This window comes from Mustela nivalis, assembly GCF_964662115.1.
Source record: "Mustela nivalis genome assembly, chromosome: 8".
Taxonomy (NCBI): domain Eukaryota; kingdom Metazoa; phylum Chordata; class Mammalia; order Carnivora; family Mustelidae; genus Mustela; species Mustela nivalis.
Window position 1 is genome coordinate 85,958,159 of NC_139027.1, and position 10,725 is coordinate 85,968,883.

The 10,725-nt window shown below is 36.2% G+C and overlaps 1 pseudogene across 1 annotated transcript; it reads right to left on the reverse strand.

The window, feature by feature from the left end:
* Window positions 1-7,319: 7,319 nt before the first annotated feature.
* LOC309871319 (syntenin-1 pseudogene) lies at window positions 7,320-8,553 on the reverse strand (annotated as a pseudogene). Its single transcript has one exon. The product of its transcript is annotated as a syntenin-1 pseudogene (transcript).
* Between the last annotated feature and the right edge of the window lie 2,172 nt (window positions 8,554-10,725).

Genomic DNA, 10,725 nt, shown 5'->3' on the forward strand with positions numbered 1-10,725 from the left:
AAAAAAAAGAACAAGAGGCAGTACCAAAGGCTAGGGACCTAATCAATACAGACATTGGCAATATGTCAGATATAGAATTCAGAATGATGATTCTCAAGGTTCTAGCCGGGCTCGAAAAAGGCCTGGAAAATATTAGAGAAACCCTCTCAGGAGATATAAAAGCCCTTTCTGGAGAAATAAAAGAACTAAAAGTTAACCAAGTTGAAATTTAAAAAGCTATTAATGATGTTCAATAAAAAGTGGAGGTTCACACTGCTAGGATAAATGAGGCAGAATAAGGAATTAGTGATATAGAAGACCAAATGACAGAGAATAAAGAAGCTGAGCAAAAGAGGGACAAAGAGCTACTGGACCATGAGGGGAGAATTTGAGAGATAAGTGACACCATAAGATGAAACAACATTAGAATAATTGGGATTCCAGAAGAAGGAAAAAGAGAGGGGAGCAGAAGGTATATTGGAGAGAATTATTGGGGAGAATTTCCCTAATATGGCAAAGGGAACAAGCATCAAAATCCAGGAGGCGCAGAGAACCCCCCTCAAAATCAACAAGAATAGGTCCATACCCCGTAACCTAATATTAAAATTTACAGGTCTTAGTGACAATGAGAAAATCCTGAAAGCTGCCCTGGAAAAGAAGTCTGTAACATATAATGGTAAAAATATTAGATTGGCAGCTGACTTACCACAGAGACCTGGCAGGCCAGAAGAGCTGGCATGATATTTTCAGAGCACTAAATGAGAAAAACATGAAGCCAAGAATACTAGATCCAGCTAGGCTATCATTGAAAATAGGAGAGATAAAAAGCTTCCAGGACAAACAAAAACTGAAAGAATTTGCAAACACCAAACCAGCTCTACAGGAAATATTGAAAGTGGTCCTCTAAGCAAAGAGAGAGCCTACAAGTGGTAGATAAGTAAGGAACAGAGACAATATACAGTAGCAGTCACCTTACAGGCAATACAATGGCACTAAATTCATATCTCTCAATAGTTACCCTGAATGTTAATGGGCTAAATGCCCCAATCAAAAGACACAGGGTATCAGAATGGATTAAAAAAAAATCTATATTTTGCCTACAAGAAAGTCATTTCAGACCTGAAGACACCTCCAGATTTAAAGTAAGGGGGTGGGAAAAAATTTACTATGCTAATGGACATCAGAAGAAAACAGGGGTGGTAAACCTTATATCGGATCAATTAGAATTTAAGCTGAAGACTATAATAAGAAATGAAGAAGGACAGTATACCATACTCAAAGGGTCTGTCCAACAAGAAGACCTGACAATTTTAAATATCTATGCACCAACATGGGAGCAGACAACTATATAAATCAATTAATAACAAAATCAAAGAAACACATTGACAATAATACAATAATAGTAGGGGACTTTAACACTCCCCTCACTGAAATGGACAGATAATCCAAGCAAAAGATCAACAAGGGAATAAAGGCCTTAAATGACACACTGGACCAGATGGACATCACAGATATATTCAGAACATTTCATCCCAAAGCAACAGAATACACATTCTTCTCTGGTGCACATGGAACATTCTCCAGAATAGATCACATCCTCGGTCCTAAAACAGGTCTCAACTGGTATCAAAAGATTGGGATCATTCCCTGTATCTTTTCAGATCACAATGCTCTGAAGCTAGAACTCAATCACAAGAGGAAATTTTGAAATAACCCAAATACATGGAGATTAAACAGCATCCTTCTAAAGAATGAATGGGTCAAACAGGAAATTAAAGAAGAATTGAAAAATTCACAGAAACAAATAATAATGAAAACACAATGGTTGACAATCTGTGGGACACAGTTAAGGCAGTCCTGAAAGGAAAATATATGGTGGTACAAGCCTTTCTCAAGATACAAGGAATGTCTCAAGTACACAGCCTAACCCTACACCAAAAGGAGCTGGAGAAAGAACAAGAAAGAAAGCCTAAACCCAGCAGGGAAGAGAAATCATAAAGACCAGAGCAGAAATCAATGAAATAGAAAACAAAAAAACAATAGAACAAATCAATGAAACTAGGAGCTGGTTCTTTGAAAGAATTAATAAGATTGCCAAATCCCCGGCCAGACTTATCAAAATAAAAAAAAAAAAAAAGAGAAAGGACCCAAATAAATAAAATTATGAATGAAAGAAGAGAGATCACAACTAACACCAAAGAAATACAGACAATTATAAGAACACACTATGAGCAACTCTACACCAACAAATTTGACAATCTGGAAGAAATGGATGCATTCCTAGAGACATATGAGCTACCACAACTGAACCAGGAAGAAATAGAAAACCTGAACAGACCCATAACCAGTAAGGAGATTGAAACAGTCATTAAAAGTCTCTAAACAAACAAAAGCCCAGGGCCAGATGGCTTCCCAGGGGAATTCTACCAAACATTTAAAGAAGAACTAATTCTTATTCTCCTGAAACAGTTCCAAAAAATAGAAATGGAAGGAAAACTTCCAAAATCATTTTATGAGGCCAGCATCACCTTGATACCAAAACCAGACAAGGATACCATCAAAAAAGAGAACTAAAGACCAATATTCTTGATGAACACACATGCGAAAATTCTCACCAAAATACTAGGCAATAGGATTCAATAGTACGTTAAAAGGATTATTCACCACGACCAAGTGGGATTTATTCCAGGGCTGCAAGGTTGGTTCAACATCCACAAATAAATCAATGTGATACAACACATCAATAAAAGAAAGAACAAGAACCATATGATACTCTCAATAGATGCTGAAAAACCATTTGACAAAGTACAGCATCCCTTCCTGATCAAAACTCTTCAAAGTGTAGGGATAGAGGGCACATACCTCAATATCATCAAAGCCATCTATCAAAAACCCACCGCAAATATCATTCTCAATGGAGAAAAACTGAAAGCTTTTCTGCTAAGGTCAGGAACATGGCAGGGATGTCCATTATCACCACTGCTATTCAACATAGTACTAGAAGTCCTAGCCTCAGCAATCAGATATTAAAAGGAATTTAAAGGCATCCAAATAGGCAAAGAAGAAGTCAAACTATCACTCTTTGCAGATCATATGATACTATATGTGAAAAACCCAAAAGACTCCACTCCAAAACTGCTAGAACTTGTACAGGAATTCAGTAAAGTGATATCAAATCAATGCACAGAAATCAGTTGCATTTCTCTACACCAACAACAAAACAGAAGAAAGAGAAATTAAGGATTCAATCCCATTTACAATAACACCCAAAATAATAAGATACCTAGGAATAACCCTAACCAAAGAGGCTAAGAACCTACACTCAGAAAACTGTAACGTACTCATGAAAGAGATTGAGGAAGACACAAAGAAATGGAAAAATGTTCCATGCTCCTGGATTGGAAGAATAAATATTGTGAAAATGTCTATGCTACCTAAAGCAATCTACATATTTAATGCCATTCCTATCAAAGTACCATCCATCTTTTTCAAAGAAATGGAACAAATAATGCTAAAATTTATATGTAACCAGAAAGACTTCGAATAACCAAAGGAATATTGACAAAGAAAGCCAAAGTTGGTGGCATCACAATTCCAAACTTCAAGCTTTATTACAATGCATCATCATCAAGACAACATGGTACTAGCACAAAAACAGATACATAGATCAATGGAACAGAATAGAGAGTCCAGAAATAGACCCTCAACTCTATGGTCAACTAATCTTCGACAAAGCAGGAAAGAATGTCCAATGGAAAAAAGACAGTCTCTTCAACAAATGTTGTTGGGAAAATTGGACAACCACATGCAGAAAAATGAAATTGGACCATTTCCTTACACCACACATGAAAATAGACTGAAAATGGATAAAGGACCTCAATGTGAGAAAGGAATCCATCAAAATCCTTGAGGAGAACACAGGCAGCAACCTCTTCGACCTCAGCTGCAACAATGTCTTCCTAGGAACATCACCAAAGACAAGGGAAGCAAGGGCAAAAATGAACTATTGGGATTTCATCAAGATCAAAAGCTTTTGCACAGCAAAGGAAACAGTTAACAAAACCAAAAGACAACTGACAGAATGGGAGAAGATATTTGCAAACGACATATCAGATAAAGGGCTAGTTTCCAAAATCTATAAAGAACTTAGCAAACTCAACACCCAAAGAACAAATAATTTAATCAAGAAATGGGCAGAAGACATGAACAGACATTTCTGCCAAGAAGACATGTAGATGGCCAACAGACACATGAAAAAGTGTTCCACATCTCTTGGCATCAGGGAAATACAAATCAAAACCACAATGAGATATCACCTCACACCAGACAGAATGGGTAAAATTAACAAGTCAGGAAGTGACAGATGCTGGCGAGGATGCACAGAAATGGGAACCCTCCTACACTGTTGGTGGGAATGCAAGCTGGTGCAACCACTCTGGAAAACAGCATGGAGGTTCCTCAAAATGTTGAAAATAGACCTACCCTATGACCCAGCAATTGCACTACTGGGTATTTACCCTAAAGATACAAACGCAGTGATCCGAAGGGGCACGTGCACCCGCATGTTTATAGCAGCATTGTCTACAATAGCCAAACTATGGAAAGAACCTAGATGTCCATCAACAGATGAATGGATCAAGAAGATGTGGTATATATACACAATGGAATACTATGCAGCCATCAAAAGAAATGAAATCTTGCCATTTGCAACAATATGGATGGAACTAGAGCGTATCATGCTTAGCGAAATAAGTCAATCAGACAAAGACAACTATCATATGATCTCCCTGATATGAGGAAGAGGAGATACAACATGGGGGTTAAGGGAGTAGGAGAAGAATGAATGAAACAAGATGGGATTGGGAGGGACACAAACCATAAGTGACTCTTAATCTCACAAAACAATCTGAGGGTTGCTGGGGGGACGGGGTTTGAGAAAGGGGGTTGGGGTTATGGACATTGGGGAGGGTATGTGCTATGGTGAGTGCTGTGAAGTGTGAAAACTTGGCGATTCACAGACCTGTACCCCTGGGGATAAAAATACATTATATGTTTATAAAAAATTAAAAAAATTTAAAAAAATCAATAGAACTAAGAAATAGATGTTTTGAAAGAACAAATAAAATTGATGAGTCTTTAGTGAGACTAACTTGGAAAAGAGAGAAGATTCAATAAAATAAAATCAGAAATGAAACAGGAGCCATTGCAACTGATATAGATATATTAAGAATCTGAGATGTTAAATTATATGTCAACACACTGGATAACAACCTACTGAATCTGAATCAGGAAGAAATAGAAAACTTGTACAGACCCATAATAAGTAACAGTATTGAATCAGTGATCAAAAACCTCAACAACAAAAAGTCCAGGACCAGAAGTTTTCACTGGTAAATTATACCAGATTAAAGAATTAACACCAGTGCTTCTTAAGCTCTTCCAAAAAAATTGAAGAGGAGGTAATACTCTCAAATTCATTTTACAAGGACAATGTTACCATGAGATTTGACACTAGGACACTACAGGTAAAGAAAATTATAGACCAATATTCCTAATATATACAGATGTAAAAATTCTCCACAAAATATAGGAAAACCAAATTTAATAGCATATTAAAAAGATCATACATCATGATCAATCTCAGAATGCAAACATAGTTCAATATAGGCAAATCATTGACTGTGACACATATTCATAGCAAGAACAATAAAAATCATGTGATCATCTCAATAAGATGCAGTAAAAGTATTTGACAAAATACTTTCAAGATAAAAATTCTCAATGAAGTGGTATGGAGGGAACATGCATCAACATAATGCAGGCCATATATGGCACGCCCATAGCTAATATCATCCTCAATGATGAAGTGTTGAAAGCCTTCCTTATCAGAGCAGGAACCAGACAAGGTGCTCACTCTCACCACTCTCATTCGACATAGTACTGGAAGCCCTAACCAGAACAATCAACAAGACAAAGAAAGCAGTGAAACTGTTTGTTTGCAGATGATACAATCTTTTATATAGAAATGCAACAAAAAGCTGCTAAAACTAATCAACAACTTCTGTAAAGTTACAGGATTTGAAACCAGCATATGGAAAACAGTTGTCCTTCTGTATGTCAATGACAAAATATCTAAAAAAGAGATAAAGAAAACAGTCCCATTCACAGTCACATGAAAAATGATAAAATACTTTGGAATAAATTCAACCACAGAGGTGAAAGATCTGTATGCTGAAAACTATAAGACTTTGATGAGACTTTGATGAAAGAAATTAAAGAAGACACAAACAGATGGGAAGATAGCCTGTGTTTATGGATTGGAAGAATTAACACTGTTAAAAATGTTCACATTACCCAAACAATCTATAGACTCAGTGTAGTCACTATCAAAACTTTAGTGGGATTTTTTTCCACAGAAATAGAAAAAAGTCCTCAAATTTTTATGGATCCACAAAAGACCCTAGTAGCCAAAGCAATCCTGAGAAAGAACAAAGTCAGAAGAATCATGCTTCTTGATTTCTTTTTTTTTTAATTTATACATATTTAATTAAGATGAAATAGGCATAAACCATAAAGAAAAAAAATCAGGATAAAGTGTCACTTCCATTTTGTAGGGAGGGGTCAGGAGGAACAGATTACCTGGGAAACATCCTAAGACCACCACAAAGTAGTGAGGTTACAGAATATTAAAGACAAAATTAAGTATTATTCCACTTAATCTACATATGAATAAAGGGAGTCAAAACTTTATCCTATTTGGTATAAGAATTTTTACATTTAATATATAGTGAATCATTTCTCAGAAAGTAATACCGGTAAGTTTTAGAAGAAAGAAATTTCCATTACACAACTGACTAGAAAATCTCAAATGCAACTAAGCAGCTATGCTATAGCTCAGTATGTACCATTACATTGTTCTGGGCTAGTGTACATTTCAGTTTAACACAGAACTGCATTTTGGGTTTTAGAAAGGCAGCAATAGTTGTATTTGGGCTTTTATTCTAGATGCTTAACACAGTTAAGGCGACAGTTGAAGCATATTAAGTAAAGGTAGTTCTAATTAAATGATGATCAACACAATCTCTAGCAACCTACATACACTGTATAATGCTTACATGGAATGAAACCAGTGTACTTAATTGGTATTTTACACACACACACACACACACACACACACACACACACAGAACTAAAAAAACATCAAAAGCAGTCATTCTACATGTACTATGGTTACACATTAAAAATGCAATTATACCATAGAACTAAAGTAATATGAACAGCACTACTTGATATGTAAGATAAAGGTGACTGGTTCTAACACAGAGCTAAGCCTGTGTCATTCTAATCATAATGGCTTGTAAAAGCATCGGGTTTCCAGTAGAGAAACTACTCTATGAAAATCAGTTAAAATCTGTCCAAAGTTTCACATCAGTAAAACCAGGATAAGGCTACAATGATCTTGAAGTGTGAACAAGATATCCAATCAGAACAGTAAGATTCCCAGCCATAATGTAAGATAGAAAGGTCTTCATGCAGCATATGCTCTCTGGCTCCTAGAAAGCTTCATGTGTGTAATATAAAGTTAAGTTGCCCAAGAAGTAAACTGGAGTTCAGTGAAGTTTCCATTGTGCCATGACTTTTAAACCTCAGGAATGGTATGATATGGTATGATAATAATATGTTCAAAGATAAAAGCAGGCATGATTGTAATAGTAACTACAGTCTCAGATGTTGACAGTATGTCTGCAATTTGAGAATCCTTCAGCCCAATGACATTCTGCCCATTGACTTCACAGATGTTATGTTCTGTGAGAAGACCATTTCTGCCTGCAGAACTATCTTTCACTATGGATGTTATCTTTCCATTTTTAAAGATAAAGCCAACATGTCCAGTACTATCCTTATGCATGGTAACTGTCCGTTCAAAGGGCCTGTCACGAACAGTCATAGTAATCTTCTCTCCAAAAGCCTGTTTGAGTACCTTGTGTGCTTTATCAGAGCTCCAGCCTGCACAGTTTTCCCCATTGATCTGAAGTACTTGGTCCCCAAATCCCAGACCAACCAATGAGGCTGGAGAATTTGCCTGGACCAGCTGAACAAATATGCCATTATCTATTGATTTAAGCCTGAGCCCAATTTTTCCATCTTGATCCTTACACAAAATGACTTCACAAATCCCTTGCTTAATTTCTGCTCTACGAATTCCAACATCATTACCAGTTACAGGAGCCACCATATAGTTCATACTAGAAGGTCTTGCCACCAACCCCTGAACTGGTGCTCCAGGGACCACGGCCATATTTGCACGGATTTCTTCTTCATTTAAACTCAGGCCCATGTACTGGGAGAGCTCCGGATACAATTTAGGATAGAGATTTCCATCTTGAGAGATGGGAGCAGAAGCTTCAGACAAAATTGCTGGGTTGCCAGGGTTTGCAGAAAAGGCAGTTTGAGCCTGAATAACTTTGTCTACCTTCAGGTCTTCAAGAGATAGGTACAGAGACATTTTTGCAGGATTTTTCTAGGCCACAAGGACCCGCTCGCCGCCGTTGCCGCCCCGCCACCTCCGGTAACTCGCTTCTTGATTTCTAACCATACTATAAAGCTGTAATAATCAAAAGAGCATGTCACTGGCATAAAAATGAACACATAGATCAATGAATTTCCATTAATTGGGAGAATTGGGAGTCCAGTAGTAAAATCTTGCATATGTGGTCAACTAATAATTGATAAAGGAGCCAAGAATACTCAATGAAATGCTCAAAAATTCACTTTAAATGGATTATAGACTTAAACATAAGACTCAAAACTGTAAAACTCCTAGAAGGAAACATAGGGGAAAAGTTCATTGGCATTGGTATTAGCAGCACTTTCTGGCTATGATATCAAAAGCACAAACAATGAAATAAAAAATCAGTAAGTGAGACTACGTTGAATTGTAAAGTTTCTGTGCAGAAAAAGATATCATCAACAAAATGAAAAGCAACTTATGGTATAGGGAAAGATATTTGCAAGTCATGTATCTGATAAGGGGTTAACATGGAGGCTTAAGTGGGTAGGAGAAGAATATCCAAAATGTTTAAAGAACTCATCATCCAGCTCAATGGTAAAAACAAAAAACAAAAAGCAAACCAACAAAAAAAAAAAACAAAAAACAAAGAAACCAACCCACAAAAAGAAAAACAACAACAACACCCCCCCCAATAATCCAAAAATGGGCACAGGAACTGAATAGACACTTTTCCAAAGAAGACATTCGAATGGCCAACATGTACAGGAAAGAGTACTCAACACCCCTAGATATTAAGGAGATACAAATCAAAATTATAATGAGATTTTGCCTCACACCTATTGGAATGGTTATTATCAAAAAGGCAAGAAATGATAAATGATAAGGATGTGGAGAAAAGGGAGTCCTCAGCCACTGTTTGAGGGAATGCTAACTGGTATAGCCACTATGGAAAACAGTATGGAGGTCCTTCAAAAAATTAAAAATAAGTGATCTGCCAATTCCATTTCTAGGTATATATTCAAAGGAATTGAATGGAATATCATTCAATGGAATATCATTCAGCCTGAGACAGACAGAAATACTGCCAACTGGGGTAACTTGGATGAATCTTGCACTAAGTGAAGTAAGCCTGGAAGGAAAATATATACTCTGTGACATTACTTTATATGTGGAGGAATATAAAAGATGAACTCAGAGAAACTGAGTATCATGGTGGTTACCAAGGGCTGGGGAGCTGGGGAAATGACGAGAATCTGGCCAAAGGGTGCAAACTTGTAAGTCTAACAAATTCTGGGGGTCTAAGTTACAACATGGTCATTATTACTAATAATACTGTATTATAAACTTGAATGTTGGGGATAAAAATATATGTTTATAAAAAATAAAAATTAAAAAAAAAGAGAGTAGATCTTAAATATTCTCTTCATATTTAAAATACATATATTTAAATATATCATAATATATACATTAAAATACTTTGCAATATATACCACATCAACCTGTTGTACACTGTAAACATACACAATCAATTATATCTCAATAAAATTGGAAAAATAAGATATAATAGAAACAAAATTCAAAGAATGTAAACCCATCTTGATTCCAAGAACACACAGACATATATCTCACCTTTAGATTATGTCAAATGAGGCCAAGTGATGTCTCCTGTGGGATTTTGAAAATACTCTAGAGATTCAACATCTGGATACTGGAGTGCATATCAAATCAATCTGAGCACATGTGTCTTAGATAAAAAGAGAAACAGACTGGTAGTAAGTACCATTTATTGACCATATGCTGTGTGCTGTATCTTTTATATTCATAATCCTTTTTATTCTCTCAACGATCCTGAGAAATAAGTAGTGTTGTTCTCAAATGCCGAAGCTTACAAAATCTTAGGGACTTGCTCAATTTCACATTGTATTAAGTGGCAGAACTCAGGAAGGTCTGACTCCAGAGGACTTGCTCTTCACAGTACATTAAACTACTGGGGATGAGGAAAACACAATTAGGAAACTCTTTCATCTGCTATTTGCATTTCTCTTGTGTGGTCTTTTTTCTTCTTTCTCTTAGGGAAAAAATGTCTACTTTCCTTAAAATTCATAACATTCACAAACAAATGACAGAGTAAGGATACTCAGCAAGTGTATTTAAATCTAAAATGTTTATTTTCTAAGGTAAGATTTAGGAGAGAGTCCATTCCCTTATTTCATATGCAATATTCTACTGATACC